The sequence below is a fragment of the Dendrobates tinctorius genome, unplaced genomic scaffold, assembly GCF_039654945.1.
Source record: "Dendrobates tinctorius isolate UK_male_01 unplaced genomic scaffold, ASM3965494v1 ptg000245l, whole genome shotgun sequence".
Classification (NCBI taxonomy): Eukaryota; Metazoa; Chordata; class Amphibia; order Anura; family Dendrobatidae; genus Dendrobates; species Dendrobates tinctorius.
The window spans coordinates 8,409,742-8,434,669 of record NW_027361912.1 but is presented as its reverse complement, the minus strand read 5'-3'; the positions used below and the strand labels follow the sequence as shown (position 1 = coordinate 8,434,669).

General features: G+C 43.9%; 50 non-coding genes across 50 annotated transcripts; all 50 read left to right on the top strand.

Annotated features, from left to right (window-relative positions):
• The first annotated feature begins 163 nt into the window (after positions 1–163).
• Positions 164–304, top strand: LOC141062126 (U4 spliceosomal RNA). The gene has a single exon (XR_012223923.1). It is a non-coding gene; the product is annotated as a U4 spliceosomal RNA (small nuclear RNA).
• Positions 305–587: 283 nt separating this feature from the next.
• LOC141063087 (U4 spliceosomal RNA) lies at positions 588–728 on the top strand. Its single transcript, XR_012224771.1, has one exon. It is a non-coding gene; the product is annotated as a U4 spliceosomal RNA (small nuclear RNA).
• Positions 729–1,011: 283 nt separating this feature from the next.
• LOC141062845 (U4 spliceosomal RNA) lies at positions 1,012–1,152 on the top strand. The gene has a single exon (XR_012224552.1). It is a non-coding gene; the product is annotated as a U4 spliceosomal RNA (small nuclear RNA).
• Positions 1,153–1,437: 285 nt separating this feature from the next.
• Positions 1,438–1,578, top strand: LOC141061671 (U4 spliceosomal RNA). The gene has a single exon (XR_012223510.1). It is a non-coding gene; the product is annotated as a U4 spliceosomal RNA (small nuclear RNA).
• Positions 1,579–1,859: 281 nt separating this feature from the next.
• On the top strand, positions 1,860–2,000 carry LOC141062390 (U4 spliceosomal RNA). The gene has a single exon (XR_012224162.1). It is a non-coding gene; the product is annotated as a U4 spliceosomal RNA (small nuclear RNA).
• A 283-nt stretch (positions 2,001–2,283) lies between these two features.
• On the top strand, positions 2,284–2,424 carry LOC141063138 (U4 spliceosomal RNA). Its single transcript, XR_012224817.1, has one exon. It is a non-coding gene; the product is annotated as a U4 spliceosomal RNA (small nuclear RNA).
• Positions 2,425–2,709: 285 nt separating this feature from the next.
• On the top strand, positions 2,710–2,850 carry LOC141062553 (U4 spliceosomal RNA). The gene has a single exon (XR_012224309.1). It is a non-coding gene; the product is annotated as a U4 spliceosomal RNA (small nuclear RNA).
• A 281-nt stretch (positions 2,851–3,131) lies between these two features.
• Positions 3,132–3,272, top strand: LOC141062989 (U4 spliceosomal RNA). The gene has a single exon (XR_012224683.1). It is a non-coding gene; the product is annotated as a U4 spliceosomal RNA (small nuclear RNA).
• A 283-nt stretch (positions 3,273–3,555) lies between these two features.
• Positions 3,556–3,696, top strand: LOC141062033 (U4 spliceosomal RNA). Its single transcript, XR_012223838.1, has one exon. It is a non-coding gene; the product is annotated as a U4 spliceosomal RNA (small nuclear RNA).
• Positions 3,697–3,979: 283 nt separating this feature from the next.
• LOC141061843 (U4 spliceosomal RNA) lies at positions 3,980–4,120 on the top strand. Its single transcript, XR_012223666.1, has one exon. It is a non-coding gene; the product is annotated as a U4 spliceosomal RNA (small nuclear RNA).
• Positions 4,121–4,403: 283 nt separating this feature from the next.
• LOC141061028 (U4 spliceosomal RNA) lies at positions 4,404–4,544 on the top strand. The gene has a single exon (XR_012222928.1). It is a non-coding gene; the product is annotated as a U4 spliceosomal RNA (small nuclear RNA).
• Positions 4,545–4,825: 281 nt separating this feature from the next.
• LOC141061436 (U4 spliceosomal RNA) lies at positions 4,826–4,966 on the top strand. Its single transcript, XR_012223297.1, has one exon. It is a non-coding gene; the product is annotated as a U4 spliceosomal RNA (small nuclear RNA).
• A 282-nt stretch (positions 4,967–5,248) lies between these two features.
• On the top strand, positions 5,249–5,389 carry LOC141061155 (U4 spliceosomal RNA). Its single transcript, XR_012223044.1, has one exon. It is a non-coding gene; the product is annotated as a U4 spliceosomal RNA (small nuclear RNA).
• A 285-nt stretch (positions 5,390–5,674) lies between these two features.
• On the top strand, positions 5,675–5,815 carry LOC141063137 (U4 spliceosomal RNA). The gene has a single exon (XR_012224816.1). It is a non-coding gene; the product is annotated as a U4 spliceosomal RNA (small nuclear RNA).
• Positions 5,816–6,098: 283 nt separating this feature from the next.
• Positions 6,099–6,239, top strand: LOC141063064 (U4 spliceosomal RNA). Its single transcript, XR_012224750.1, has one exon. It is a non-coding gene; the product is annotated as a U4 spliceosomal RNA (small nuclear RNA).
• Positions 6,240–6,524: 285 nt separating this feature from the next.
• Positions 6,525–6,665, top strand: LOC141061154 (U4 spliceosomal RNA). Its single transcript, XR_012223043.1, has one exon. It is a non-coding gene; the product is annotated as a U4 spliceosomal RNA (small nuclear RNA).
• Positions 6,666–6,946: 281 nt separating this feature from the next.
• Positions 6,947–7,087, top strand: LOC141061841 (U4 spliceosomal RNA). Its single transcript, XR_012223665.1, has one exon. It is a non-coding gene; the product is annotated as a U4 spliceosomal RNA (small nuclear RNA).
• A 283-nt stretch (positions 7,088–7,370) lies between these two features.
• On the top strand, positions 7,371–7,511 carry LOC141061573 (U4 spliceosomal RNA). The gene has a single exon (XR_012223422.1). It is a non-coding gene; the product is annotated as a U4 spliceosomal RNA (small nuclear RNA).
• A 283-nt stretch (positions 7,512–7,794) lies between these two features.
• LOC141061965 (U4 spliceosomal RNA) lies at positions 7,795–7,935 on the top strand. The gene has a single exon (XR_012223777.1). It is a non-coding gene; the product is annotated as a U4 spliceosomal RNA (small nuclear RNA).
• A 283-nt stretch (positions 7,936–8,218) lies between these two features.
• Positions 8,219–8,359, top strand: LOC141061348 (U4 spliceosomal RNA). Its single transcript, XR_012223217.1, has one exon. It is a non-coding gene; the product is annotated as a U4 spliceosomal RNA (small nuclear RNA).
• A 283-nt stretch (positions 8,360–8,642) lies between these two features.
• On the top strand, positions 8,643–8,783 carry LOC141062379 (U4 spliceosomal RNA). The gene has a single exon (XR_012224152.1). It is a non-coding gene; the product is annotated as a U4 spliceosomal RNA (small nuclear RNA).
• A 285-nt stretch (positions 8,784–9,068) lies between these two features.
• Positions 9,069–9,208, top strand: LOC141061602 (U4 spliceosomal RNA). Its single transcript, XR_012223448.1, has one exon. It is a non-coding gene; the product is annotated as a U4 spliceosomal RNA (small nuclear RNA).
• Positions 9,209–9,493: 285 nt separating this feature from the next.
• On the top strand, positions 9,494–9,634 carry LOC141061216 (U4 spliceosomal RNA). The gene has a single exon (XR_012223098.1). It is a non-coding gene; the product is annotated as a U4 spliceosomal RNA (small nuclear RNA).
• A 283-nt stretch (positions 9,635–9,917) lies between these two features.
• Positions 9,918–10,058, top strand: LOC141062557 (U4 spliceosomal RNA). Its single transcript, XR_012224313.1, has one exon. It is a non-coding gene; the product is annotated as a U4 spliceosomal RNA (small nuclear RNA).
• Positions 10,059–10,341: 283 nt separating this feature from the next.
• On the top strand, positions 10,342–10,482 carry LOC141062125 (U4 spliceosomal RNA). Its single transcript, XR_012223922.1, has one exon. It is a non-coding gene; the product is annotated as a U4 spliceosomal RNA (small nuclear RNA).
• Positions 10,483–10,765: 283 nt separating this feature from the next.
• Positions 10,766–10,906, top strand: LOC141061372 (U4 spliceosomal RNA). Its single transcript, XR_012223239.1, has one exon. It is a non-coding gene; the product is annotated as a U4 spliceosomal RNA (small nuclear RNA).
• A 283-nt stretch (positions 10,907–11,189) lies between these two features.
• LOC141061026 (U4 spliceosomal RNA) lies at positions 11,190–11,329 on the top strand. Its single transcript, XR_012222926.1, has one exon. It is a non-coding gene; the product is annotated as a U4 spliceosomal RNA (small nuclear RNA).
• Positions 11,330–11,612: 283 nt separating this feature from the next.
• LOC141060864 (U4 spliceosomal RNA) lies at positions 11,613–11,753 on the top strand. Its single transcript, XR_012222779.1, has one exon. It is a non-coding gene; the product is annotated as a U4 spliceosomal RNA (small nuclear RNA).
• A 285-nt stretch (positions 11,754–12,038) lies between these two features.
• LOC141063143 (U4 spliceosomal RNA) lies at positions 12,039–12,179 on the top strand. Its single transcript, XR_012224822.1, has one exon. It is a non-coding gene; the product is annotated as a U4 spliceosomal RNA (small nuclear RNA).
• Positions 12,180–12,460: 281 nt separating this feature from the next.
• LOC141062242 (U4 spliceosomal RNA) lies at positions 12,461–12,601 on the top strand. The gene has a single exon (XR_012224028.1). It is a non-coding gene; the product is annotated as a U4 spliceosomal RNA (small nuclear RNA).
• A 283-nt stretch (positions 12,602–12,884) lies between these two features.
• LOC141061145 (U4 spliceosomal RNA) lies at positions 12,885–13,025 on the top strand. The gene has a single exon (XR_012223035.1). It is a non-coding gene; the product is annotated as a U4 spliceosomal RNA (small nuclear RNA).
• A 283-nt stretch (positions 13,026–13,308) lies between these two features.
• LOC141061976 (U4 spliceosomal RNA) lies at positions 13,309–13,449 on the top strand. The gene has a single exon (XR_012223787.1). It is a non-coding gene; the product is annotated as a U4 spliceosomal RNA (small nuclear RNA).
• A 3,518-nt stretch (positions 13,450–16,967) lies between these two features.
• LOC141061082 (U4 spliceosomal RNA) lies at positions 16,968–17,108 on the top strand. The gene has a single exon (XR_012222977.1). It is a non-coding gene; the product is annotated as a U4 spliceosomal RNA (small nuclear RNA).
• A 283-nt stretch (positions 17,109–17,391) lies between these two features.
• On the top strand, positions 17,392–17,532 carry LOC141061734 (U4 spliceosomal RNA). The gene has a single exon (XR_012223567.1). It is a non-coding gene; the product is annotated as a U4 spliceosomal RNA (small nuclear RNA).
• Positions 17,533–17,815: 283 nt separating this feature from the next.
• On the top strand, positions 17,816–17,956 carry LOC141061718 (U4 spliceosomal RNA). Its single transcript, XR_012223553.1, has one exon. It is a non-coding gene; the product is annotated as a U4 spliceosomal RNA (small nuclear RNA).
• A 283-nt stretch (positions 17,957–18,239) lies between these two features.
• On the top strand, positions 18,240–18,380 carry LOC141061722 (U4 spliceosomal RNA). The gene has a single exon (XR_012223556.1). It is a non-coding gene; the product is annotated as a U4 spliceosomal RNA (small nuclear RNA).
• Positions 18,381–18,665: 285 nt separating this feature from the next.
• On the top strand, positions 18,666–18,806 carry LOC141063099 (U4 spliceosomal RNA). Its single transcript, XR_012224782.1, has one exon. It is a non-coding gene; the product is annotated as a U4 spliceosomal RNA (small nuclear RNA).
• A 284-nt stretch (positions 18,807–19,090) lies between these two features.
• On the top strand, positions 19,091–19,231 carry LOC141063131 (U4 spliceosomal RNA). The gene has a single exon (XR_012224811.1). It is a non-coding gene; the product is annotated as a U4 spliceosomal RNA (small nuclear RNA).
• A 690-nt stretch (positions 19,232–19,921) lies between these two features.
• Positions 19,922–20,062, top strand: LOC141061840 (U4 spliceosomal RNA). The gene has a single exon (XR_012223664.1). It is a non-coding gene; the product is annotated as a U4 spliceosomal RNA (small nuclear RNA).
• Positions 20,063–20,345: 283 nt separating this feature from the next.
• On the top strand, positions 20,346–20,486 carry LOC141060916 (U4 spliceosomal RNA). The gene has a single exon (XR_012222826.1). It is a non-coding gene; the product is annotated as a U4 spliceosomal RNA (small nuclear RNA).
• Positions 20,487–20,769: 283 nt separating this feature from the next.
• On the top strand, positions 20,770–20,910 carry LOC141060967 (U4 spliceosomal RNA). Its single transcript, XR_012222873.1, has one exon. It is a non-coding gene; the product is annotated as a U4 spliceosomal RNA (small nuclear RNA).
• A 282-nt stretch (positions 20,911–21,192) lies between these two features.
• LOC141061273 (U4 spliceosomal RNA) lies at positions 21,193–21,333 on the top strand. The gene has a single exon (XR_012223149.1). It is a non-coding gene; the product is annotated as a U4 spliceosomal RNA (small nuclear RNA).
• Positions 21,334–21,616: 283 nt separating this feature from the next.
• LOC141061678 (U4 spliceosomal RNA) lies at positions 21,617–21,757 on the top strand. Its single transcript, XR_012223516.1, has one exon. It is a non-coding gene; the product is annotated as a U4 spliceosomal RNA (small nuclear RNA).
• A 283-nt stretch (positions 21,758–22,040) lies between these two features.
• On the top strand, positions 22,041–22,181 carry LOC141061033 (U4 spliceosomal RNA). The gene has a single exon (XR_012222933.1). It is a non-coding gene; the product is annotated as a U4 spliceosomal RNA (small nuclear RNA).
• A 283-nt stretch (positions 22,182–22,464) lies between these two features.
• On the top strand, positions 22,465–22,605 carry LOC141062311 (U4 spliceosomal RNA). Its single transcript, XR_012224090.1, has one exon. It is a non-coding gene; the product is annotated as a U4 spliceosomal RNA (small nuclear RNA).
• Positions 22,606–22,890: 285 nt separating this feature from the next.
• Positions 22,891–23,031, top strand: LOC141061182 (U4 spliceosomal RNA). Its single transcript, XR_012223067.1, has one exon. It is a non-coding gene; the product is annotated as a U4 spliceosomal RNA (small nuclear RNA).
• A 274-nt stretch (positions 23,032–23,305) lies between these two features.
• LOC141060972 (U4 spliceosomal RNA) lies at positions 23,306–23,446 on the top strand. The gene has a single exon (XR_012222877.1). It is a non-coding gene; the product is annotated as a U4 spliceosomal RNA (small nuclear RNA).
• Positions 23,447–23,727: 281 nt separating this feature from the next.
• Positions 23,728–23,868, top strand: LOC141063111 (U4 spliceosomal RNA). The gene has a single exon (XR_012224793.1). It is a non-coding gene; the product is annotated as a U4 spliceosomal RNA (small nuclear RNA).
• Positions 23,869–24,151: 283 nt separating this feature from the next.
• LOC141061801 (U4 spliceosomal RNA) lies at positions 24,152–24,292 on the top strand. Its single transcript, XR_012223628.1, has one exon. It is a non-coding gene; the product is annotated as a U4 spliceosomal RNA (small nuclear RNA).
• Positions 24,293–24,564: 272 nt separating this feature from the next.
• On the top strand, positions 24,565–24,705 carry LOC141062584 (U4 spliceosomal RNA). The gene has a single exon (XR_012224337.1). It is a non-coding gene; the product is annotated as a U4 spliceosomal RNA (small nuclear RNA).
• The last annotated feature ends 223 nt before the right edge of the window (positions 24,706–24,928 follow it).

Below are 24,928 nucleotides of genomic sequence, written 5' to 3'. Positions count from 1 at the left end.
TCTGCCTGTAATTGCCAAAAATTACATCTTAACTGAACCCTTAGAATGTGTAAGCCAAGGATGCCTGAAAGCAGCGTGGAGGGCTAGTGGTGATTTGTAACTCACCATGGCTTAAAATGTTCTGCCCTGGAAGCGGGAAGCCCTTGGTCACTTCTGTTCTTTCATCTTTGCGCTGTGGCAATATTGTTGCCCATGAGGTTTATCCAAGGCGTGATTATTGCTTATTGAAAACTTTTCCCAATACCCCGCCATAATGACTTGGAATACAGTCAGCTTTGGCAATTTTTGTTGGTCTCTCAGGAGACTTAATTCATGGAATGCAAATGACAGTCTTAGCTTCTCCCAGTGTGGAAGAAAAGCCTTGCTTCTCACAGCAATGGATTGATGTTTGTTTCTTGGAGCAGAAGGCGAGAGTGAGGCAATCTGCCTGTAATTGCCAAAAATTACATCTTTCCTGAGCCCTCAGAATGTGGAAGCCCAGGATGCCTGGAAGCAGTGTGGGAGGGCTAGTGAGAATTTGTAACTCACCGTAGCTTAAACAAGCTCTGATTTGGAAGCGGGAAGGCATTGGTCACAACAGTTCTTTCAACTTTGTGCAGTGACAATATCGTAGCCCATGAGGTTTAACCGAGGCATGATTATTGCTAATTGAAAACTTTTCCCAATACCCCGCCATGATGACTTGAAATACAGTCAGCTTTGGCAATTTTTGTTGGTCTCTCAGGAGACTTAATCTATGGTATGCAAATGACAGTCTTAGGTCCTCCCAGTGTGGAAGAAAAGCCTTGCTTCTCACAGCAATGGATTGATGTTTGTTTCTTGGAGCAGTAGGCGAGAGTGAGGCAATCTGCCTGTAATTGCCAAAAATTACATCTTAACTGAGCCCTTAGAATGTGGAAGCTCAGAATGCCTGGAAGCAGTGTGGGAGGGCTAGTGAGAATTTGTGACTCACCATAGCTTAAACAAGCTCTGCTTTGGAAGCAGGAAGGCATTGGTCACAACAGTTCTTTTAACTTTGCGCAGTGGCAATATCGTAGCCTATGAGGTTTAACCGAGGCGTGATTGTTGCTAATTGAAAACTTTTCCCAATACCCCGCCATGATGACTTGAAATACAGTCAGCTTTGGCAATTTTTGTTGGTCTCTCAGGAGACTTAATCCATTCTATGCAAATAACAGAGTCTTAGCTCCTCCCAGCATGGAAGAAAAGCCTAGCTTCTCACAGCATTGGATTGATGTTTGTTGCCTGAAGCAGATGGAGAGAGTGAGGCAATCTGCCTGTAATTGCCAAAAATTTCATCTTAACTGAGCCCTTAGAATGTGGAAGCTCAGAATGCCTGGAAGCAGTGTGGGAGGGCTAGTGAGAATTTGTAACTCACCATAGCTTAAACAAGCTCTGCTTTGGATGCAGGAAGGCATTGGTCACAACAGTTCTTTCGACTTTGCACAGTGGCAATATCGTAGCCTATGAGGTTTAACCGAGGCGTGATTATTGCTAATTGAAAATTTTTCCCAATACCCTGCCATGATGACTTGAAATACAGTCAGCTTTGGCAATTTTTGTTGGTCTCTCAGGAGACTTAATCTATGGTATGTAAATGACAGACTTAGGTCCTCCCAGTGTGGAAGAAAAGCCTTGCTTCTCACAGCAATGGATTGATGTTTGTTTCTTGGAACAGAAGGCGAGAGTGAGGCAATCTGCCTGTAATTGCCAAAAATTACATCTTAACTGAACCCTTAGAATGTGTAAGCCAAGGATGCCTGAAAGCAGCGTGGAGGGCTAGTGGTGATTTGTAACTCACCATGGCTTAAAATGTTCTGCCCTGGAAGCGGGAAGCCCTTGGTCACTTCTGTTCTTTCATCTTTGCGCTGTGGCAATATTGTTGCCCATGAGGTTTATCCAAGGCGTGATTAATGCTTATTGAAAACTTTTCCCAATACCCCGCCATAATGACTTGGAATACAGTCAGCTTTGGCAATTTTTGTTGGTCTCTCAGGAGACTTAATTCATGGAATGCAAATGACAGTCTTAGCTTCTCCCAGTGTGGAAGAAAAGCCTTGCTTCTCACAGCAATGGATTGATGTTTGTTTCTTGGAGCAGAAGGCGAGAGTGAGGCAATCTGCCTGTAATTGCCAAAAATTACATCTTTCCTGAGCCCTCAGAATGTGGAAGCCCAGGATGCCTGGAAGCAGTGTGGGAGGGCTAGTGAGAATTTGTAACTCACCGTAGCTTAAACAAGCTCTGATTTGGAAGCGGGAAGGCATTGGTCACAACAGTTCTTTCAACTTTGTGCAGTGACAATATCGTAGCCCATGAGGTTTAACCGAGGCGTGATTATTGCTAATTGAAAACTTTTCCCAATACCCCGCCATGATGACTTGAAATACAGTCAGCTTTGGCAATTTTTGTTGGTCTCTCAGGAGACTTAATCCATTGTATGCAAATAACAGAGTCTTAGCTCCTCCCAGCATGGAAGAAAAGCCTAGCTTCTCACAGCATTGGATTGATGTTTGTTGCCTGAAGCAGATGGAGAGAGTGAGGCAATCTGCCTGTAATTGCCTAAAATTTCATCTTAACTGAGCCCTTAGAATGTGGAAGCTCAGGATGCTTGGAAGCAGTGTGGGAGGGCTAGTGAGAATTTGTAACTCACCGTAGCTTAAACAAGCTCTGCTTTGGAAGAGGGAAGGCATTGGTCACAACAGTTCTTTCAACTTTGCGCAGTGACAATATCGTAGCCCATGAGGTTTAACCGAGGCGTGATTATTGTTAATTGAAAACTTTTCGCATTACCCCACCATGATGACTTGAAATATATTTAGCGTTGGCAATTTTTGTTGGTCTCTCAGGAGACTTAATCTGTGGTATGCAAATGACAGTCTTAGGTCCTCCCAGTGTGGAAGAAAAGCCTTGCTTCTCACAGCAATGGATTGATGTTTGTTTCTTGGAGTAGAAGGCGAGAGTGAGGCAATCTGCCTGTAATTGCCAAAAATTACATCTTAACTGAGCCCTTAGAATGTGGAAGCCCAGGATGCCTGGAATCAGCGTGGAGGGCTATTGGTGATTTGGAACTCACCATGGCTTAAAAAGTTCTGCCTTGGAAGTGGTTAGCCCTTGGTCACTTCTGTTCTTTCATCTTTGCGCTGTGGCAATATCGTAGCCCATGAGGTTTAACCGAGGCGTGATTATTGCTAATTGAAAACTTTTCCCAATACCCTGCCATGATGACTTGAAATACAGTCAGCTTTGGCAATTTTTGTTGGTCTCTCAGGAGACTTAATCTATGGTATGCAAATGACAGTCTTAGGTCCTCCCAGTGTGGAAGCAAAGCCTTGCTTCTCACAGCAATGGATTGATGTTTGTTTCTTGGAGCAGTAGACGAGAGTGAGGCAATCTGCCTGTAATTGCCAAAAATTACATCTTTCCTGAGCCTTCAGAATGTGGAAGCCCAGGATGCCTGGAAGCAGTGTGGGAGGGCTAGTGAGAATTTGTAACTCACCGTAGCTTAAACAAGCTCTGCTTTGAAAGCAGGAAGGCATTGGTCACAACAGTTCTTTCAACTTTGCGCAGTGGCAATATCGTAGCCCATGAATTTTAACCGAGGCGTGATTATTGCTAATTGAAAACTTTTTCCAATACCCCGCCATGATGACTTGAAATACAGTCAGCTTTGGCAATTTTTGTTGGTCTCTCAGGAGACTTAATCTATGATATGCAAATAACAGAGTCTTAGCTTCTCCCAGCGTGGAAGAATAGCCTTGCTTCTCACAGCAATGGATTGATGTTTGTTGCCTGGAGCAGAAGGAGAGAGTGAGGCAATCTGCCTGTAATTGCCAAAAATTTCATCTTAACTGAGCCCTTAGAATGTGTAAGACAAGGATGCCTGGAAGCAGCGTGGAGGGCTAGTGGTGATTTGTAACTCACCATGGCTTAAAATGTTCTGCCCTGGAAGCGGGAAGCCCTTGGTCACTTCTGTTCTTTCATCTTTGCGCTGTGGCAATATTGTTGCCCATGAGGTTTATCCAAGGCGTGATTATTGCTAATTGAAAACTTTTCCCAATACCCCGCCATAATGACTTGGAATACAGTCAGCTTTGGCAATTTTTGTTGGTCTCTCAGGAGACTTAATTCATGGAATGCAAATGACAGTCTTAGCTTCTCCCAGTGTGGAAGAAAAGCCTTGCTTCTCACAGCAATGGATTGATGTTTGTTGCCTGGAGCAGAAGGCGAGAGTGAGGCAATCTGCCTGTAATTGCCAAAAATTTCATCTTAACTGAGCCCTTAGAATGTGGAAGCTCAGAATGCCTGGAAGCAGTGTGGGAGGGCTAGTGAGAATTTGTAACTCACCATAGCTTAAACAAGCTCTGCTTTGGAAGCAGGAAGGCATTGGTCACAACAGTTCTTTCAACTTTGCGCAGTGGCAATATCGTAGCCTATGAGGTTTAACCGAGGCCTGATTATTGCTAATTGAAAACTCTTCCCAATACCCCGCCATGATGACTTGAAATACAGTCAGCTTTGGCAATTTTTGTTGGTCTCTCAGGAGACTTAATCTATGGTATGTAAATGACAGACTTAGGTCCTCCCAGTGTGGAAGAAAAGCCTTGCTTCTCACAGCAATGGATTGATGTTTGTTTCTTGGAGTAGAAGGCGAGAGTGAGGCAATCTGCCTGTAATTGCCAAAAATTACATCTTAACTGAGCCCTTAGAATGTGGAAGCCCAGGATGCCTGGAATCAGCATGGAGGGCTATTGGTGATTTGGAACTCACCATGGCTTAAAAAGTTCTGCCTTGGAAGTGGTTAGCCCTTGGTCACTTCTGTTCTTTCATCTTTGCGCTGTGGCAATATCGTAGCCCATGAGGTTTAACGGAGGCGTGATTATTGCTAATTGAAAACTTTTCCCAATACCCTGCCATGATGACTTGAAATACAGTCAGCTTTGGCAATTTTTGTTGGTCTCTCAGGAGACTTAATCCATGGTATGCAAATGACAGTATTAGCTCCTCCCAGTGTGGAAGAAAAGCCTTGCTTCTCACAGCAATGGATTGATGTTTGTTTCTTGGAGCAGAAGGCGAGAGTGAGGCTATCTGCCAGTAATTGCCAAAAATTTCATCTTAACTGAGCCCTCAGAATGTGAAAGCCCAGGATGCCTGGAAGCAGCGTGGAGGGCTAGTGGTGATTTGGAACTCACCATGGCTTAAACAAGTTCTGCCTTGGAAGCAGGAAGCCCTTGGTCACTTCTGTTCCTTAATCTTTGCGCTGTGGCAATATCGTAGCCCATGAGGTTTAACCGAGGCGTGATTATTGCTGATTGAAAATTTTTCCCAATACCCCGCCATGATGACTTGAAATACAGTCAGCTTTGGTAATTTTTGTTGGTCTCTCAGGAGACTTAATCCATTGTATGCAAATAACAGAGTCTTAGCTCCTCCCAGCATGGAAGAAAAGCCTTGCTTCTCGCAGCAATGGATTGATGTTTGTTTCCTGGAGCAGAAGGAGAGAGTAAGGCAATCTGTCTGTAATTGCCAAAAATTTCATCTTAACTGAGCCCTCAGAATGTAGAAGCCCAGGATGCCTTGAAGCAGTGTGGGAGGGCTAGTGAGAATTTGTAACTCACCGTAGCTTAAACAAGCTCTGATTTGGAAGCGGGAAGGCATTGGTCACAACAGTTCTTTCAACTTTGTGCAGTGACAATATCGTAGCCCATGAGGTTTAACCGAGGCGTGATTATTGCTAATTGAAAACTTTTCCCAATACCCCGCCATGATGACTTGAAATACAGTCAGCTTTGGCAATTTTTGTTGGTCTCTCAGGAGACTTAAACTATGGTATGCAAATGACAGTCTTAGGTCCTCCCAGTGTGGAAGCAAAGCCTTGCTTCTCACAGCAATGGATTGATGTTTGTTTCTTGGAGCAGTAGGCGAGAGTGAGGCAATCTGCCTGTAATTGCCAAAAATTACATCTTTCCTGAGCCCTCAGAATGTAGAAGCCCAGGATGCCTGGAAGCAGTGTGGGAGGGCTAGTGAGAATTTGTAACTCACCGTAGCTTAAACAAGCTCTGCTTTGAAAGCAGGAAGGCATTGGTCACAACAGTTCTTTCAACTTTGCGCAGTGGCAATATCGTAGCCCATGAGGTTTAACCGAGGCGTGATTATTGCTAATTGAAAACATTTCCCAATACCCCGCCATGATGACTTGAAATACAGTCAGCTTTGGCAATTTTTGTTGGTCTCTCAGGAGACTTAATCTATGGTATGCAAATAACAGAGTCTTAGCTCCTCCCAGCGTGGAAGAATAGCCTTGCTTCTCACAGCAATGGATTGATGTTTATTGCCTGGAGCAGAAGGCGAGAGTGAGGCAATCTGCCTGTAATTGCCAAAAATTTCATCTTAACTGAGCCCTTAGAATGTGGAAGCTCAGAATGCCTGGAAGCAGTGTGGGAGGGCTAGTGAGAATTTGTAACTCACCATAGCTTAAACAAGCTCTGCTTTGGAAGCAGAAAGGCATTGGTCACAACAGTTCTTTCAACTTTGCGCAGTGGCAATATCGTAGCCTATGAGGTTTAACCGAGGCGTGATTATTGCTAATTGAAAACTTTTCCCAATACCCCGCCATGATGACTTGAAATACAGTCAGCTTTGGCAATTTTTGTTGCTATCTCAGGAGACTTAATCTATGGTATGTAAATGACAGTCTTAGGTTCTCCCAGTGTGGAAGAAAAGCGTTGCTTCTCACAGCAATGGATTGATGTTTGTTTCTTGGAGCAGAAGGAGAGAGTGAGGCAATCTGCCTGTAATTGCCAAAAATTACATCTTAACTGAACCCTTAGAATGTGTAAGCCAAGGATGCCTGGAAGCAGCGTGGAGGGCTAGTGGTGATTTGTAACTCACCATGGCTTAAAATGTTCTGCCCTGGAAGCGGGAAGCCCTTGGTCACTTCTGTTCTTTCATCTTTGCGCTGTGGCAATATTGTTGCCCATGAGGTTTATCCAAGGCGTGATTATTGCTAATTGAAAACTTTTCCCAATACCCCGCCATAATGACTTGGAATACAGTCAGCTTTGGCAATTTTTGTTGGTCTCTCAGGAGACTTAATTCATGGAATGCAAATGACAGTCTTAGCTTCTCCCAGTGTGGAAGAAAAGCCTTGCTTCTCACAGCAATGGATTGATGTTTGTTTCTTGGAGCAGAAGGCGAGAGTGAGGCAATCTGCCTGTAATTGCCAAAAATTACATCTTTCCTGAGCCCTCAGAATGTGGAAGCCCAGGATGCCTGGAAGCAGTGTGGGAGGGCTAGTGAGAATTTGTAACTCACCGTAGCTTAAACAAGCTCTGCTTTGGAAGCAGGAAGGCATTGGTCACAACAGTTTTTTCAACTTTGCGCAGTGGCAAGATCATAGTCCATGAGGTTTAACCGAGGCGTGATTATTGCTGATTGAAAACTTTTCCCAATACCCCGCCATGATGACTTGAAATACAGTCAGCTTTGGCAATTTTTGTTGGTCTCTCAGGAGTCTTAATCTATGGTATGCAAATGACAGTCTTAGGTCCTCCCAGTGTGGAAGAAAAGCCTTGCTTCTCACAGCAATGGATTGATGTTTGTTTCTTGGAGCAGTAGGCGAGAGTGAGGCAATCTGCCTGTAATTGCCAAAAATTACATCTTTCCTGAGCCCTCAGAATGTGGAAGCCCAGGATGCCTGGAAGCAGTGTGGGAGGGCTAGTGAGAATTTGTAACTCACCGTAGCTTAAACAAGCTCTGCTTTGGAAGCAGGAAGGCATTGGTCACAACAGTTCTTTCAACTTTGCGCAGTAGCAATATCGTAGCCCATGAGGTTTAACCGAGGCGTGATTATTGTTAATTGAAAACTTTTCCCAATACCCCGCCATGATAACTTGAAATACAGTCAGCTTTGGCAATTTTTGTTGGTCTCTCAGGAGACTTAATCTATGGTATGCAAATGAAAGTCTCAGGTCCTCCCAGTGTGGAAGAAAAGCCTTGCTTCTCACAGCAATGGATTGATGTTTGTTTCTTGGAGCAGAAGGAGAGAGTGAGGCAATCTGCCTGTAATGGCCAAAAATTTAATCTTAACTGAGCCTTTAGAATGTGGAAGCTCAGGATGCCTGGAAGCAGTGTGGAAGGGCTATTGAGAATTTGTAACTCACCGTAGCTTAAACAAGCTCTGATTTGGAAGCGGGAAGGCATTGGTCACAACAGTTCTTTCAACTTTGTGCAGTGACAATACCGTAGCCCATGAGGTTTAACCGAGGCGTGATTATTGCTAATTGAAAACTTTTCCCAATACCCCGCCATGATGACTTGAAATACAGTCAGCTTTGGCAATTTTTGTTGGTCTCTCAGGAGACTTAATCTATGGTATGCAAATGACAGTCTTAGGTCCTCCCAGTGTGGAAGAAAAGCCTTGCTTCTCACAGCAATGGATTGATGTTTGTTTCTTGGAGCAGAAGGCGAGAGTGAGGCAATCTGCCTGTAATTGCCAAAAATTACATCTTTCCTGAGTCCTCAGAATGTGGAAGCCCAGGATGCCTGGAAGCAGTGTGGGAGGGCTAGAGAGAATTTGTAACTCACCGTAGCTTAAACAAGCTCTGCTTTGAAAGCAGGAAGGCATTGGTCACAACAGTTCTTTCAATTTTGCGCAGTGGCAACATCTTAGCCCATGAGGTTTAACCGAGGAGTGGTTATTGCTAATTGAAAACTTTTCCCAATACCCCGCCATGATGATTTGAAATACAGTCAGCTTTGGCAATTTTTGTTGGTCTCTCAAGAGACTTAATCTATGGTATGCAAATAACAGAGTCTTAGCTTCTCCCTGCGTGGAAGAATAGCCTTGCTTCTCACAGCAATGGATTGATGTTTGTTGCCTGGAGCAGAAGGAGAGAGTGAGGCAATCTGCCTGTAATTGCCAAAAATTTCATCTTAACTGAGCCCTTAGAATGTGGAAGCTCAGAATGCCTGGAAGCAGTGTGGGAGGGCTAGTGAGAATTTGTAACTCACCATAGCTTAAACAAGCTCTGCTTTGGAAGCAGGAAGGCATTGGTCACAACAGTTCTTTCAACTTTGCGCAGTGGCAATATCGTAGCCTATGAGGTTTAACCGAGGCGTGATTATTGCTATTGAAAACTTTTCCCAATACTCCGCCATGATGACTTGAAATACAGTCAGCTTTGGCAATTTTTGTTGGTCTCTCAGGAGACTTAATCCATTGTATGCAAATAACAGAGTCTTAGCTCCTCCCAGCGTGGAAGAAAACCCTTGCTTCTCACAGCAATGGATTGATGTTTGTTGCCTGGAGCAGAAGGATAGAGTGAGGCAATCTGCCTGTAATTGCCAAAAATGTCATCTTAACTGAGCCCTTAGAATGTGGAAGCTCAGAATGCCTGGAAGCAGTGTGGGAGGGCTCGTGAAAATTTGTAACTCACCGTAGCTTAAACAAGCTCTGATTTGGAAGCGGGAAGGCATTGGTCACAACAGTTCTTTCAACTTTGTGCAGTGACAATATTGTAGCCCATGAGGTTTAACCGAGGCGTGATTATTGCTAATTGAAAACTTTTCCCAATACCCCGCCATGATGACTTGAAATACAGTCAGCTTTGGCAATTTTTGTTGGTCTCTCAGGAGACTTAATCTATGGTATGCAAATGCCAGTCTTAGGTCCTCCCAGTGTGGAAGAAAAGCCTTGCTTCTCACAGCAATGGATTGATGTTTGTTTCTTGGAGCAGAAGGCGAGAGTGAGGCAATCTGCCTGTAATTGCCAAAAATTACATCTTTCCTGAGCCCTCAGAATGTGGAAGCCCAGGATGCCTGGAAGCAGTGTGGGAGGGCTAGTGAGAATTTGTAACTCACCGTAGCTTAAACAAGCTCTGCTTTGAAAGCAGGACGGCATTGGTCACAACAGTTCTTTCAACTTTGCGCAGTGGCAGTATCGTAGCCCATGAGGTTTAACCGAGGCGTGATTATTGCTAATTGAAAACTTTTCCCAATACCCCGCCATGATGACTTGAAATACAGTCAGCTTTGGCAATTTTTGTTGGTCTCTCAGGAGACTTAATCTATGGTATGCAAATAACAGAGTCTTAGCTCCTCCCAGTGTGGAAGAAAAGCCTTGCTTCTCACAGCAATGGATTGATGTTTGTTTCTTGGAGCAGAAGGCGAGAGTGAGGCAATCTGCCTGTAATTGCCAAAAATTACATCTTAACTGAACCCTTAGAATGTGTAAGCCAAGGATGCCTGGAAGCAGCGTGGAGGGCTAGTGGTGATTTGTAACTCACCATGGCTTAAAATGTTCTGCCCTGGAAGTGGGAAGCCCTTGGTCACTTCTGTTCTTTCATCTTTGCGCTGTGGCAATATTGTTGCCCATGAGGTTTATCCAAGGCGTGATTATTGCTTATTGAAAACTTTTCCCAATACCCCGCCATAATGACTTGGAATACAGTCAGCTTTGGCAATTTTTGTTGGTCTCTCAGGAGACTTAATTCATGGAATGCAAATGACAGTCTTAGCTTCTCCCAGTGTGGAAGAAAAGCCTTGCTTCTCACAGCAATGGATTGATGTTTGTTTCTTGGAGCAGAAGGCGAGAGTGAGGCAATCTGCCTGTAATTGCCAAAAATTACATCTTTCCTGAGCCCTCAGAATGTGGAAGCCCAGGATGCCTGGAAGCAGTGTGGGAGGGCTAGTGAGAATTTGTAACTCACCGTAGCTTAAACAAGCTCTGCTTTGGAAGCAGGAAGGCATTGGTCACAACAGTTCTTTCAACTTTGCGCAGTGGCAATATCGTGGCCCATGAAGTTTAACCGAGGCGTGATTATTGCTAATTGAAAACTTTTACCAATACCCCGCCATGATGACTTGAAATACAGTCAGCTTTGGCAATTTTTGTTGGTCTCTCAGGAGACTTAATCTATCGTATGCAAATGACAGTCTTAGGTCCTCCCAGTGTGGAAGAAAAGCCTTGCTTCTCACAGCAATGGATTGATGTTTGTTTCTTGGAGCAGAAGGAGAGAGTGAGGCAATCTGCCTGTAATGGCCAAAAATTTCATCTTAACTGAGCCCTTAGAATGTGGAAGCTCAGGATGCCTGGAAGCAGTGTGGAAGGGCTATTGAGAATTTGTAACTCACCGTAGCTTAAACAAGCTCTGATTTGGAAGCGGGAAGGCATTGGTCACAACAGTTCTTTCAACTTTGTGCAGTGACAATATCGTAGCCCATGAGGTTTAACCGAGGCGTGATTATTGCTAATTGAAAACTTTTCCAAAACCCCGCCATGATGACTTGAAATACAGTCAGCTTTGGCAATTTTTGTTGGTCTCTCAGGAGACTTAATCTATCGTATGCAAATGACAGTCTTAGGTCCTCCCAGTGTGGAAGAAAAGCCTTGCTTCTCACAGCAATGGATTGATGTTTGGTTCTTGGAGCAGAAGGCGAGAGTGAGGCAATCTGCCTGTAATTGCCAAAAATTACATCTTAACTGAGCCCTTAGAATGTGGAAGCTCAGAATGCCTGGAAGCAGTGTGGGAGGGCTAGTGAGAATTTGTAACTCACCATAGCTTAAACAAGCTCTGCTTTGGAAGCAGGAAGGCATTGGTCACAACAGTTCTTTCAACTTTGCGCAGTGGCAATATCGTAGCCTATGAGGTTTAACCGAGGCGTGATTATTGCTAATTGAAAACTTTTCCCAATACCCCGCCATGATGACTTGAAATACAGTCAGCTTTGGCAATTTTTGTTGGTCTCTCAGGAGACTTAATCCATTGTATGCAAATAACAGAGTCTTAGCTCCTCCCAGTGTGGAAGAAAAGCCTTGCTTCTCACAGCAATGGATTGATGTTTGTTGCCTAGAGCAGAAGGAGAGAGTGATGCAATCTGCCTGTAATTGCCAAAAATGTCATCTTAACTGAGCCCTTAGAATGTGGAAGCTCAGAATGCCTGGAAGCAGTGTGGGAGGGCCAGTGAGAATTTGTAACTCACCATAGCTTAAACAAGCTCTGCTTTGGAAGCAGGAAGGCATTGGTCACAACATTTCTTTCAACTTTGCGCAGTGGCAATATCGTAGCCTATGAGGTTTAACCGAGGCGTGATTATTGCTAATTGAAAACTTTTCCCAATACCCCGCCATGATGACTTGAAATACAGTCAGCTTTGGCAATTTTTGTTGGTCTCTCAGGAGACTTAATCTATGGTATGTAAATGACAGTCTTAGGTCCTCCCAGTGTGGAAGAAAAGCCTTCCTTCTCACAGCAATGGATTGATGTTTGTTTCTTGGAGCAGAAGGCGAGAGTGAGGCAATCTGCCTGTAATTGCCAAAAATTACATCTTAACTGAACCCTTAGAATGTGTAAGCCAAGGATGCCTGGAAGCAGCGTGGAAGGCTAGTGGTGATTTGTAACTCACCATGGCTTAAAATGTTCTGCCCTGGAAGCGGGAAGCCCTTGGTCACTTCTGTTCTTTCATCTTTGCGCTGTGGCAATATTGTTGCCCATGAGGTTTATCCAAGGCGTGATTATTGCTAATTGAAAACTTTTCCCAATACCCCACCATAATGACTTGGAATACAGTCAGCTTTGGCAATTTTTGTTGGTCTCTCAGGAGACTTAATTCATGGAATGCAAATGACAGTCTTAGCTTCTCCCAGTGTGGAAGAAAATCCTTGCTTCTCACAGCAATGGATTGATGTTTGTTTCTTGGAGCAGAAGGCGAGAGTGAGGCAATCTGCCTGTAATTGCTAAAAATTACATCTTTCCTGAGCCCTCAGAATGTGGAAGCCCAGGATGCCTGGAAGCAGTGTGGGAGGGCTAGTGAGAATTTGTAACTCACCGTAGCTTAAACAAGCTCTGCCTTGGAAGCGGGAAGCCCTTGGTCACAACAGTTCTTTCAACTTTGTGCAGTGGCAATATCATAGCCCATGAGGTTTAACCGAAGCGTGATTATTGCTAATTGAAAACTTTTCCCAATACCCCGCCATGATGACTTGAAATACAGTCAGCTTTGGCAATTTTTGTTGGTCTCACAGGAGACTTAATCAATGGTATGCAAATGACAGTCTTAGGTCCACCCAGTGTGGAAGAAAAGCCTTGCTTCTCACAGCAATGGATTGATGTTTGTTTCTTGGAGCAGAAGGCGAGAGTGAGGCAATCTGCCTGTAATTGCCAAAAATTACATATTTCCTGAGCCCTCAGAATGTGGAAGCCCAGGATGCCTGGAAGCAGTGTGGGAGGGCTAGTGAGAATTTGTAACTCACCGTAGCTTAAACAAGCTCTGCTTTGGAAGCAGGAAGGCATTGGTCACAACAGTTCTTTCAACTTTGCGCAGTGACAATATCGTAGCCTATGAGATTTAACCGAGGCGTGATTATTGCCAATTGAAAACTTTTCCCAATACCCCGCCATGATGACTTGAAATACAGTCAGCTTTGGCAATTTTTGTTGGTCTCTCAAGAGACTTAATCTATGGTATGCAAATAACAGAGTCTTAGCTTCTCCCAGCGTGGAAGAATAGCCTTGCTTCTCACAGCAATGGATTGATGTTTGTTGCCTGGAGCAGAAGGAGAGTGTGAGGCAATCTGCCTGTAATTGCCAAAAATTTCATCTTAACTGAGCCCTTAGAATGTGGAAGTTCAGAATGCCTGGAAGCAGTGTGGGAGGGCTAGTGAGAATTTGTAACTCACCATAGCTTAAACAAGCTCTGCTTTGGAAGCAGGAAGGCATTGGTCACAACTAGTGTTGAGCATTCCGATACCGCAAGTATCGGGTATCGGCCGATACTTGCTGTATCGGAATTCCGATACCGACTTCCGATATTTTTTCAATATCGGAATTCGGCATCGGAATCGGAAGTTCAGTTGATTGACGGCCTGACGTCATCATGATGCGCGGTGTGTGCGCATCATGATGCGCCGTCATTTCGGGCCTTCCGGGGGTCTCTGCCGGCCTGCCGGGGGGCTGTGCCGGCCTGCCGGGGGGCTGTGTGGACTGCCCGGGGTCTCTGCCGGCCTGCCGGGGGGCTGTGCCGGCCTGCCGGGGGGCTGTGCACCCTGTGGGGGTCTGTACCGGCCTGCCGGGGGGCTGTGCCGGCCTGCCGGGGGGCTGTGCTGATGTCCGGGGGTCTGTGCAAGCATCGTCCGATGGGACTACAAGTCCCATCGGGCGATGCCTGCTACCATGACAGTGATTGACACATTAGCCAATGATGGGACAGTAGTAGTCCCATCATCCGGCTAATGTGTTAAATGTTAAAAAAAAAAAAAAAAAAAAAAAATACTACATACATACTACATGCTACATACATACTACATATATACTACATACATACTACATACATGCTACATACATGCTACATACATACTACATATATACTACATACATACTACATACATACTGCATGCTACATACATACTACATACATACTACATACATACTACATGCATGCTACATATATACTACATGCTACATACATACCACATACATACTACATGCATGCTACATATATACTACATGCATGCTACATACATACTACATATATACTACATGCATGCTACATACATACTACATGCTACATGCATGCTACATACATACTACATACATGCTACATATATACTACATACATACTACATATATACTACATGCATGCTACATATATACTACATACATACTACATATATACTACATGCATGCTACATATATACTACATACATACTACATATATACTACATACATGCTACATACATACTACATACATACTACATATATACTACATGCATGCTACATATATACTACATGCTACATACATACCACATACATACTACATACATGCTACATATATACTACATGCATGCTACATACATACTACATATATACTACATGCATGCTACATACATACTACATGCTACATGCATGCTACATACATACTACATACATACTACATGCTACATACATACCACATATATACTACATACATACAATACATTCATACAATACATACATAGACATACAGTACATATAACATAGAGTAACATACTTACCAATACTTGTCACATTGTTCCCCGAAGCCATTGTCTTTCCGGAATAAATATTAACATAACAAACCACAAAAATACTCACCCACGATCCGAAGCAGTCCACGAGTGTGTCCCACGACGATCTTGGGTAGAGAACTGCAGCATCAGATGATGCTGCCGTTCTCTACGGGCTGCAGGAATCCAATGACGGAAGGTAGGTATCCTTCCGCACTGTATTCCTCCGCCACTTAAAAAAAAAAAAGTCCCTAGTCTCACTTTATGCCATTGCTGTGTGGGAAATTCCCACTATATGTAGTATGTATGTAGCATGCATGTAGTATATATGTAGCATGTATGTAGTATGTATGTGGTATGTATGTAGCATGTAGTATATATGTAGCATGCATGTAGTATATATGTAGTATGTATGTAGCATGCATGTAGTATATATGTAGCATGTATGTAGTATGTATGTGGTATGTATGTAGCATGTAGTATATATGTAGCATGCATGTAGTATATATGTAGTATGTATGTAGCATGTATGTAGTATATATGTAGTATGTATGTAGTATATATGTAGCATGCATGTAGTATATATGTAGTATGTATGTAGTATATATGTAGCATGCATGTAGTATATATGTAGTATGTATGTAGTATATATGTAGCATGTATGTAGTATGTATGTAGCATGCATGTAGCATGTAGTATGTATGTAGCATGCATGTAGTATATATGTAGTATGTATGTAGCATGCATGTAGTATATATGTAGCATGCATGTAGTATGTATGTGGTATGTATGTAGTATATATGTAGTATGTATGTAGTATATATGTAGCATGTATGTAGTATGTATGTAGCATGCATGTAGCATGTAGTATGTATGTAGCATGCATGTAGTATATATGTAGTATGTATGTAGCATGCATGTAGTATATATGTAGCATGCATGTAGTATATATGTAGTATGTATGTAGTATATATGTAGCATGTATGTAGTATGTATGTAGCATGCATGTAGCATGTAGTATGTATGTAGCATGCATGTAGTATATATGTAGTATGTATGTAGCATGCATGTAGTATATATGTAGCATGCATGTAGTATATATGTAGTATGTATGTAGTATATATGTAGCATGTATGTAGTATGTATGTAGCATGCATGTAGCATGTAGTATGTATGTAGCATGCATGTAGTATATATGTAGTATGTATGTAGCATGCATGTAGTATATATGTAGTATGTATGTAGCATGCATGTAGTATATATGTAGCATGCATGTAGTATATATGTAGTATGTATGTTGCATGTAGTATGAATGTAGCATGTATGTAGTATGTAGTATGAATGTAGCATGTATGTAGTATGTAGTATGAATGTAGCATGTAATTTTTTTTTTTTTTTTTTACATTTAACACATTAACCGGATGATGGGACTACTACTGTCCCATCATTGGCTAATGTGTCAATCACTGTCATGGTAGCAGGCATCGCCCGATGGGACTTGTAGTCCCATCGGACGATGCCTGCACAGACCCCCGGAGCCTGCACAGCCCCCCGGCAGGCCGGCACAGACCACCGGAGCCTGCACAGACCCCCTGGCAGGCCGGCACAGCCCCCCGGCAGGCCGGCACAGCCCCCCGGCAGGCCGGCACAGCCCCCCGGAGCCTGCACAGACCACCGGCAGGCCGGCACAGACCACCGGAGCCTGCACAGACCCCCTGGCAGGCCGGCACAGCCCCCCGAAAGGCCCGTACAGACCCCAGAGAGGCTGTACAAGGGCAGGAAAGGGTTTTTCTTATTCCGATACCGGAAGTCCCATAGACTTGAATGGGACTTCCGGTATCGGAATCGGCGATACCGATACTTTTTTTAAAGATCGGCCGATACCATCCGATACGATACTTTGAAGTATCGGATGGTATCGCTCAACTCTAGTCACAACAGTTCTTTCAACTTTGCGCAGTGACAATATCGTAGCCTATGAGGTTTAACCGAGGCGTGATTATTGCTAATTGAAAACTTTTCCCAATACCCCGCCATGATGACTTGAAATACGGTTAGCTTTGGCAATTTTTGTTGGTCTCTCAGGAGACTTAATTTATGGTATGCAAATGACAGTCTTAGGTCCTCCCAGTGTGGAAGAAAAGCCTTGCTTCTCACAGCAATGGATTGATGTTTGTTTCTTGGAGCAGAAGGCGAGAGTGAGGCAATCTGCCTGTAATTGCCAAAAATTACATCTTTCCTGAGCCCTCAGAATGTGGAAGCCCAGGATGCCTGGAAGCAGTGTGGGAGGGCTAGTGAGAATTTGTAACTCACCGTAGCTTAAACAAGCTCTGCTTTGAAAGCAGGAAGGCATTGGTCACAACAGTTCTTTCAACTTTGCGCAGTGGCAATATCGTAGCCCATGAGGTTTAACCGAGGCGTGATTATTGCTAATTGAAAACTTTTCCCAATACCCCGCCATGATGACTTGAAATACAGTCAGCTTTGGCAATTTTTGTTGGTCTCTCAGGAGACTTAATCTATGGTATGCAAATGACAGTCTTAGGTCCACCCAGTGTGGAAGAAAAGCCTTGCTTCTCACAGCAATGGATTGATGTTTGTTTCTTGGAGCAGAAGGAGTGAGTGAGGCAATCTGCCTGTAATGGCCAAAAATTTCATCTTAACTGAACCCTTAGAATGTGGAAGCTCCGGATGCCTGGAAGCAGTGTGGAAGGGCTATTGAGAATTTGTAACTCACCGTAGCTTAAACAAGCTATGATTTGGAAGCGGGAAGGCATTGGTCACAACAGTTCTTTCAACTTTGTGCAGTGACAATATCGTAGCCCATGAGGTTTAACCGAGCCGTGATTATTGCTAATTGAAAACTTTTCCCAATACCCCGCCATGATGACTTGAAATACAGTCAGCTTTGGCAATTTTTGTTGGTCTCTCAGGAGACTTAATCTATGGTATGCAAATGACAGTCTTAGGACCTCTCAGTGTGGAAGAAAACCCTTGCTTCTCACAGCAATGGATTGATGTTTGTTTCTTGGAGCAGAAGGCGAGAGTGAGGCAATCTGCCTGTAATTGCCAAAAATTACATCTTTCCTGAGCCCTCAGAATGTGGAAGCCCAGGATGCCTGGAAGCAGTGTGGGAGGGCTAGTGAGAATTTGTAACTCACCGTAGCTTAAACAAGCTCTGCTTTGAAAGCAGGAAGGCATTGGTCACAACAGTTCTTTCAACTTTGCGCAGTGGCAATATCGTAGCCCATGAGGTTTAACCGAGGCGTGATTATTGCTAATTGAAAACTTTTCCCAATACCCCGCCATGATGACTTGAAATACAGTCAGCTTTGGCAATTTTTGTTGGTCTCTCAGGAGACTTAATTTATGGTATGCAAATAACAGAGTCTTAGCTCCTCCCAGCGTGGAAGAATAGCCTTGCTTCTCACAGCAATGGATTGATGTTTGTTGCCTGGAGCAGAAGGAGAGAGTGAGGCAATCTGCCTGTAATTGCCAAAAATTTCATCTTAACTGAGCCCTTAGAATGTGGAAGCTCAGAATGCCTGGAAGCAGTGTGGGAGGGCTAGTGAGAATTTGTAACTCACCATAGCTTAAACAAGCTCTGCTTTGGAAGCAGGAAGGCATTGGTCACAACAGTTTTTTCAACTTTGCGCAGTGGCAATATCGTAGCCTATGAGGTTTAACCGAGGCGTGATTATTGCTAATTGAAAACTTTTCCCAATACCCCGCCATGATGACTTGAAATACAGTCAGCTTTGGCAATTTTTTTTGGTCTCTCAGGAGACTTAATCCATTGTATGCAAATAACAGAGTCTTAGCTCCTCCCAGCGTGGAAGAAAAGCCTTGCTGCTCACAGCAATGGATTGATGTTTGTTGCCTGGAGCAGAAGGAGAGAGTGAGGCAATCTGCCTGTAATTGCCAAAAATTTCATCTTAACTGAGCTCTAGAATGTGGAAGCTCAGAATGCCTGGAAGCAGTGTGGGAGGGCTAGTGAGAATTTGTAGCTTACCATAGCTTTAACAAGCTCTGCTTTGGAAGCAGGAAGGCATTGGTCACAACAGTTCTTTCAACTTTGCGCAGTGGCAATATCGTAGCCTATGAGGTTTAACCGAGGCGTGATTATTGCTAATTGAAAACTTTTCCCAATACCCCGCCATGATGACTTGAAATACAGTCAGCTTTGGCAATTTTTGTTGGTCTCTCAGGAGACTTAATCTATGGTATGTAAATGACAGTCTAAAGGCTCTTTTACATTTAGCGATGCACCAGCGATTCAACCAGCGATCCGACCCGGTCAGGATCGCTGGTGCATCGCTAAATGATCGCTAGTGAGCTTTCATACAGAAAGATCTCACAGCGATGCAGCAGCGACGCAGCGGACGATACTTACCTTTCACACACAGCGATCCTGGCGTCCTCCCGCCCGCCTCCACGCATCGCTGGACGTCACAGCAGGAAGCCCAGCAGGAAGCGCCCAACGAGAAATGGAGCCGGACATTCTCGCGCGATCAGCGATGAGCAGCGGGGGAGCCGGTCGGAGGTAAGTATCACACATAGCGATATCGCTAGCAATATCGCTATAACGTCACAAAACCAGTGACGTTTTAGCGATATTGCTAGCGATATTGCTTAGTGTAAAACCCCCTTTAGGTCCTCCCAGTGTGGAAGAAAAGCCTTGCTTCTCACAGCAATGGATTGATGTTTGTTTCTTTGAGCAGAAGGCGAGAGTGAGGCAATCTGCCTGTAATTGCCAAAAATTACATCTTAACTGAACCCTTAGAATGTGTAAGCCAAGGTTGCCTGGAAGCAGCGTGGAGGGCTAGTGGTGATTTGTAACTCACTATGGCTTAAAATGTTCTGCCCTGGAAGCGGGAAGCCCTTGGTCACCTCTGTTCTTTCATCTTTGCGCTGTGGCAATATTGTTGCCCATGAGGTTTATCCAAGGCGTGATTATTGCTAATTGAAAACTTTTCCCAATACCCCGCCATAATGACTTGGAATACAGTCAGCTTTGGCAATTTTTGTTGGTCTCTCAGGAGACTTAATTCATGGTATGCAAATGACAGTCTTAGCTTCTCCCAGTGTGGAAGAAAAGCCTTGCTTCTCACAGCAATGGATTGATGTTTGTTTCTTGGAGCAGAAGGCGAGAGTGAGGAAATCTGCCTGTAATTGCCAAAAATTACATCTTTCCTGAGCCCTCAGAATGTGGAAGCCCAGGATGCCTGGAAGCAGTGTGGGAGGGCTACTGAGAATTTGTAACTCACCGTAGCTTAAACAAGCTCTGCTTTGGAAGCAGGAAGGCATTGATCACAACAGTTCTTTCAACTTTGCGCAGTGGCAATATCGTAGCCCATGAGGTTTAACCGAGGCGTGATTATTGCTAATTGAAAACTTTTTCCAATACCCCACCATGTTGACTTGAAATACAGTCAGCTTTGGGAATTTTTGTTGGTCTCTCAGGAGACTTAATCCATTGTATGCAAATAACAGAGTCTTAGCTCCTCCCAGCGTGGAAGAAAAGCCTAGCTTCTCACAGCAATGGATTGATGTTTGTTACCTGAAGCAGAAGGAGAGAGTGAGGCAATCTGCCTGTAATTGCCAAAAATTACATCTTAACTGAGCACTTAGAATGTGGAAGCCCGGGATGCCTGGAATCAGCGTGGAGGGCTATTGGTGATTTGGAACTCACCATGGCTTAAAAAGTTCTGCCTTGGAAGCGGGAAGCCCTTGGTCACTTCTGTTCTTTCATCTTTGCGCTGTGGCAATATCGTAGCCCATGAGGTTTAACCGAGGCGTGATTATTGCTAATTGAAAACTTTTCCCAATAGCCCACCATGATGACTTGAAATACAGTCAGCTTTGGCAATTTTTGTTGGTCTCTCAGGAGACTTAATCCATGGTATGCAAATGACAGTATTAGCTCCTCCCAGTGTGGAAGAAAAGCCTTGCTTCTCACAGCAATGCATTGATGTTTGTTTCTTGGAGCAGAAGGCGAAAGTGAGGCTATCTGCCAGTACTTGCTAAAAAATTCATCTTTCCTGATCTTACAGAATGTGGAAGCCCAGGATGCTTGGAAGCAGCGTGGAGGGCTAGTGGTGATTTGGAACTCACCATGGCTTAAACAAGTTCTGCCTTGGAAGCAGGAAGCCCTTGGTCACTTCTGTTCCTTAATCTTTGCGCTGTGGCAATATCGTAGCCCATGAGGTTTAACCGAGGCGTGATTATTGCTAATTGAAAACTTTTCCCAATACCCCGCCATAATGATTTGGAATACAGTCAGCTTTGGCAATTTTTGTTGGTCTCTCTGGAGACTTAATCCATGGTATGCAAATGACAGTCTTAGCTCCTGTCAGCGTGGAAGAAAAGCCTTGCTTCTCACAGCAATGGATTGATGTTTGTTTCTTGGAGCAGAAGGAGAGAGTGAGGCAATCTGCCTGTAATGGCCAAAAATTTCATCTTAACTGAGCCGTTAGAATGTGGAAGCTCAGGATGCCTGTGAGCAGTGTGGAAGGGCAATTGAGAATTTGTAACTCACCGTAGCTTAAACAAGCTCTGATTTGGAAGCGGCAAGGCATTGGTCACAACAGTTCTTTCAACTTTGTGCAGTGACAATATCGTACCCCATGAGGTTTAACCGAGGCGTGATTATTGCTAATTGAAAACTTTTCCCAATACCCCGCCATGATGACTTGAAATACAGTCAGCTTTGGCAATTTTTGTTGGTCTCTCAGGAGACTTAATCTATGGTATGCAAATGACAGTCTTAGGTCCTCCCAGTGTGGAAGAAAAGCCTTGCTTCTCACAGCAATGGATTGATGTTTGTTTCTTGGAGCAGAAGGCGAGAGTGAGGCAATCTGCCTGTAATTGCCAAAAATTACATCTTTCCTGAGCCCTCAGAATGTGGAAGCCCAGGATGCCTGGAAGCAGTGTGGGAGGGCTAGTGAGAATTTGTAACTCACCGTAGCTTAAACAAGCTCTGCTTTGAAAGCAGGAAGGCATTGGTCACAACAGTTCTTTCTACTTTGCGCAGTGGCAATATCTTAGCCCATGAGGTTTAACCGAGGCGTGATTATTGCTAATTGAAAACTTTTCCCAATACCCCGCCATGATGACTTGAAATACAGTCAGCTTTGGCAATTTTTGTTGGTCTCTCAGGAGACTTAATCTATGGTATGCAAATGACAGTCTTAGGTCCTCCCAGTGTGGAAGAAAAGCCTTGCTTCTCACAGCAATGGATTGATGTTTGTTTCTTGGAGCAGAAGGAGAGAGTGAGGCAATCTGCCTGTAATTGCCAAAAATTACATCTTTCCTGAGCCCTCAGAATGTGGAAGCCAAGGATGCCTGGAAGCAGTGTGGGAGGGCTAGTGAGAATTTGTAACTCACCGTAGCTTAAACAAGCTCTGCTTTGAAAGCAGGAAGGCATTGGTCACAACAGTTCTTTCTCCTTTGCGCAGTGGCAATATCTTAGCCCATGAGGTTTAACCGAGGCGTGATTATTGCTAATTGAATAGTTTTCCCAATACCCAGCCATGATGACTTGAAATACAGTCAGCTTTGGCAATTTTTGTTGGTCTCTCAGGAGACTTAATTTATGGTATGCAAATAACAGAGTCTTAGCTCCTCCCAGTGTGGATGAATAGCCTTGCTTCTCACAGCAATGGATTGATGTTTGTTGCCTGGAGCAGAAGGAGAGAGTGAGGCAATCTGCCTGTAATTGCCAAAAATTTCATCTTAACTGAGCCCTTAGAATGTGGAAGCTCAGAATGCCTGGAAGCAGTGTGGGAGGGCTAGTGAGAATTTGTAACTCACCATAGCTTAAACAAGCTCTGCTTTGGAAGCAGGAAGGCATTGGTCACAACAGTTCTTTCAATTTTGCGCAGTGGCAATATCGTAGCCCATGAGGTTTAACCGAGGCGTGATTATTGCTAATTGAAAACTTTTCCCAATACCCCGCCATGAAGACTTGAAATACAGTCAGCTTTGGCAATTTTTGTTGGTCTCTCAGGAGACTTAATCCATTGTATGCAAATAACAGAGTCTTAGCTCCTCCCAGCGTGGAAGAAAAGCCTTTCTTCTCACAGCAATGGATTGATGTTTGTTTCTGGGAGCAGAAGGCGAAAGTGAAGCAATCTGCCTGTAAATGCCAAAAATTACATCTTAACTGAACCCTTAGAATGTGGATGCCTGGAAGCAGCGTGGAGGGCTAGTGGTGATTTGGAACTCACCATGGCTTAAAATGTTCTGCCTTGGAAGCGGGAAGCCCTTGGTCACTTCTGTTCTTTCATCTTTGCGCTGTGGCAATATCGTTGCCCATGAGGTTTAACCAAGGCGTGATTATTGCTAATTGAAAACTTTTCCCAATACCCCGCCATGATGACTTGAAATACAGTCAGCTTTGGCAATTTTTGTTGGTCTCTCAGGAGACTTAATCTATGGTATGCAAATGACAGTCTTAGGTCCTCCCTGTGTGGAAGAAAAGCCTTGCTTCTCACAGCAATGGATTGATGTTTGTTTCTTGGAGCAGAAGGCGAGAGTGAGGCAATCTGCCTGTAATTGCCAAAAATTACATCTTAACTGAGCCCTTAGAATGTGGAAGCCCAGGATGCCTGGAAGCAGCGTGGAGGGCTAGTGGTGATTTGGAACTCACCATGGCTTAAAAAGTTCTGCCTTGGAAGCAGGAAGCCCTTGGTCACTTCTGTTCTTTCATCTTTGCACTGTGGCAATATCGTAGCCCATGAGGTTTAACCGAGGCGTGATTATTGCTAATTGAAAACTTTTCCCAATACCCCGCCATGATGACTTGAAATACAGTCAGCTTTGGCAATTTTTGTTGGTCTCTCAGGAGACTTAATCTATGGTATGCAAATGACAGTCTTAGGTCCTCCCAGTGTGGAATAAAAGCCTTGCTTCTCACAGCAATGGATTGATGTTTGTTTCTTGGAGCATAAGGTGAGAGTGAAGCAATCTGCCTGTAATTGCCAAAAATTACATCTCTCCTGAGACCTCAGAATGTGGAAGCCCAGGATGCCTGGAAGCAGTGTGGGAGGGCTAGTGAGGATTTGGAACTCACCATAGCTTAAACAAGCTCTGCTTTGGAAGCGGGAAGGCCTTGGTCACAACAGTTCTTTCAACTTTGCGCAGTGGCAATATTGTAGCCCATGAGGTTTAACCGAGGCGTGATTATTGCTAATTGAATACTTTTTCCAATACCCTGCCATGTTGACTTGAAATACAGTCACCTTTGGCAATTTTTGTTGGTCTCTCAGGAGATTTAATCCATGGTATGGAAATAAAAGTCTTAGCTTCTCCCAGTGTGGAATGAAAGCCTTGCTTCTCACAGCAATGAATTGATGTTTGTTTCTTGGAGCAGAAGGCAAAAGTGAAGCAATCTGCCTGTAATTGCCAAAAATTACATCTTAACTGAACCCTTAGAATGTGGATGCCTGGAAGCAGCGTGCAGGGCTAGTGGTGATTTGGAACTCACCATGGCTTAAAATGTTCTGCCTTGGAAGCGGGAAGCCCTTTTTCACTTCTGTTCTTTCATCTTTGCGCTGTGGCAATATCGTTGCCCATGAGATTTAACCAAGGTGTGATTATTGCTAATTGAAAACTTTTCCCAATACCCCACCATGATGACTTGAAATACAGTCAGGTTTGGCAATTTTTGTTGGTCTTTCAGGAGACTTAATCTATGGTATGCAAATGACAGTCTTAGGTTCTCTCAGTGTGGAAGAAAAGCCTTGCTTCTCACAGCAATGGATTGATGTTTGTTTCTTGGAGCAGAAGGCGAAAGTGAGGCAATCTGCCTGTAATTGCTAAAAATTACTTCATAACTGAGCCCTTAGAATGTGGAAGCCAAGGATGCCTGGAAGCAGCGTGGAGGGCTAGTGGTGATTTGGAACTCAC